Source organism: Octodon degus, unplaced genomic scaffold (assembly GCF_000260255.1).
Source record: "Octodon degus isolate 3935 unplaced genomic scaffold, OctDeg1.0 scaffold00024, whole genome shotgun sequence".
NCBI lineage: Eukaryota > Metazoa > Chordata > Mammalia > Rodentia > Octodontidae > Octodon > Octodon degus.
In genome coordinates this window covers 20,876,956-20,880,096 of record NW_004524600.1, presented here as the reverse complement: position 1 = coordinate 20,880,096, position 3,141 = coordinate 20,876,956, and positions in this window count along the sequence as shown.

The following is a 3,141-nucleotide window of genomic DNA, read 5'->3' as shown; positions in this document are numbered from 1 at the left end:
TCCCCAGTGTTGCATGTCATGCTGCCCCCCCGCAGGGCATGGTGGCACATGCCTGTAATCCCAGCCCTGGGGAGGGTGAGACAGGATGACCTTGTTGATAGATATTTGCAAATATTCTTTATTCATTCATGGTACTGGGGAATAAACTTGGGGCCTTGTGTATGTTAGGCAAAGATTATACCGCTGAGTTATATCCCCAGCCCCTTTCATATATTCTTAATAACTTCACTAAGATAAATTTTAAAATGAGATCTTATTGTACCAAATATGTACATATTTCAAGTTTGTGACATATTTTGACCAATTTTCAACAAAATAATTGGACTTACTTTCTGCCACTACTATAAACCTTGATTATATTATTTCTCCACATTAATGAATTTTAAATCTAAGATACGAATATTAGGGTTTTTTTTTTTCAGAACCAGGGATTGAACTCAGGCCCTTGCACTTGCCAGGCAAGCACTTATTCTGTTGAGCTATCTCCCTGGCCCTAGGAATATTGCTTAATTGATGACACTTTTAAATCTCTTATGAGGCTAGAATGCTATTGTATGCTGAGATAAATAGTGTGCAAAAGCAAATTAAATTTCTACATTTACGGTGTTTCTATTCTATATTGGTTCTATTACAACGTAAGCACATGGGCTGGGGAGATAGCTCAGTGGTCTAAGTGTCTTCCTGTAAAGTGCAAGGACCCGAGTTTGAACCCTGGTACCACATGTCATGCTGACCACAGAACCCCAGGTGTTTAGTGCCAACCACCAAAACCAGGGATGGTGGCACACACCTGTAATTCCAGCACTGGAGAGCCTGAGACAGAAGGATCACTATAAGTCCAACCTGTATAGTGAGACCCTGTACCAAGTAAGTAAATAAATAAATTTTAAAAATTATAAAGTTAGCACAAGCATTAAGTAAAATATATGCTAAAATTTCTAAGTGGAAGTACAAAATACGGGGCCAGGGAGATGGCTCAGTAGGATAAATGCTTGCCTGGCAAGCGCAAGGGCCTGAGTTCAATCCCTGTTTCTGGAAAAAAAAAAAAAAAAAAAAAAAGGAGAATAAAGAATTAAATTATTTGATTTTAGAAACAGTAGTTAAAGCTCTATAATAAGGTAGCATTTAAATAAATATTTAATGTGAGAACTGAAGCTATGGGGATGTCCATGGGAAGAATGTTTCAAATGCCAGAAACAGCAGGCATAAGCATCAGGAAAAGCATTCCAGATGCAAAGAGCATGCTGGCCTATTTTAAGACTTACATGGGGTCAGCATGGCTGAAGAAGGGGCAGTAGAATAAGAAGCGAAGAGAAATGATCCAGAGAGATAACTGGATGTGTAAAAGTTGTGAATATGCTCTCAGTAAGAGCAATAGTAGTCTTTACTTTGAGTGAGACAAGGAGCCAAAGAAGGTTCTGAGCATGGGCAAGACACAGTAAGGATAATTATTTTTATTGCTGTGTTGAGAAAATACCAAAGGAAACCTGGGGAATAGTTTAGAAGGATTTGAAATAATAACTGAGAACTAATCATGGATTAGAGAGAGTTGGGAAGTATAGGATAGGGAATAAGCAGCATTTTTCTAAAGAGAGAACAGTAGATGTATGGCAGACCAGATGATGGGGAAATTGATCTGGGAGGGGACCGTAAATCAGTCTAAAAAAATACATGTAGATGGTCTTATTTTTCACTCATTGCTGAAACAAAATGCCCCACACCCAAAGTTAGGGATGGAAAGGCTTATTCAGCTCACAGTTTGTGGAGGTTTCAGTCCATAATCACCTGGCTCCAAGGCAGGGTGGCATGGTGAGGAGCAACAACTCAAGGTGACAGAAGGCAGGAAAAGCAATAAGAACACAAAAATGGGAATGCAGGCCTCTTTTCCTCCCTTATATTATAAGCAGGCCATCCCCCACCACATCGCAGTGCGTGTAGCATTTACACCATTTCAGCAGTGCCCTCTTCTTGTGCACACTCAGGATGTTTATAAAATGAGGACCCTAATCCCCTGCTGAGTCACTTAACTAAACTTCTAAACTTCTGAAATAGGCATAATGTAATTATATGCCATTATAATCCACACTTTGCCAACTTGGAAACCAGATACATTGCTTCAAACCAATTTCCACAAACAAAAACATGCTTACTCATAATTTTACAACTTAAACATTATAACACAAGTTAACAATCCTTAAGAACCAGTATCAAGTCTACCAAAACTATATCACATTAGAACCATAACATTCCACCCCTGATCCCCCAAAGACTCACGCACATCCCTTTATGCAAAAGGCATTTAGGCCATCTCTAAGAGTTGGAAAAATGCTAACAGTTTCAATACTGCTGAAAAGTCCAAGTCCTGAGTCTCCTCTCAGACCAAAGCAAACACTTAGCTGCAAGCCCCTGTACAAATAAAAAGTTTAAACCCTTACAATATTCAATGGCACAAGAGAAACATTTTCATTCCAAAAGTTACAAATTGGAATACAAAGGATTGGGACCAAAGCAAGTCCAAAATCCAGTGAGGTAAACATTAATTCCATGTTCAGGATATGATGCAACATGTGATGAACTCTGAAAGGCCCAGGTGACTCTGCCCCTATAGCACTTCTGGAGCTCATAACTCCTATATCTTCTCTCAGCACCATTTTGCTCCTTCCTTGAAGCTTTCCTTGCATAATCCACATTCTTAGCTTTTCCTAACTTCTGGGGTCTCCACTGCACCTTTGGCTTCACTCTTACAGCTTCACATGCTGCCCTTTCAGGGGCACACTACCTGGTAACCTAGGCCTTCTGAAATTGGAGTGAAAGCCTTCTTACCTACATAATTATTGATTTCCACATGTGCCTAAAACCAGCAACATGTGGATGATGCCAAATCTACCAGCTGGAGGTCAGGTTTTCCTCTCTGGATTGTAGGGTCTAGTGACTAGAACACTGAGTACTCTGAATCCAATTCTTTTTTTTAAAGTTTTTATTCATTTTAATGAGAAAAAATGGCAATGAAACAGTTTCAAAACAGGTTAGTAGGACAGTTACAATAATTGATACATTGTATATTGTTTTCATAATAGTTATTCACAGGACAAGATACAGACATATCTTGTCTAAATAATATTAGTGCAGATCATTCTTCTC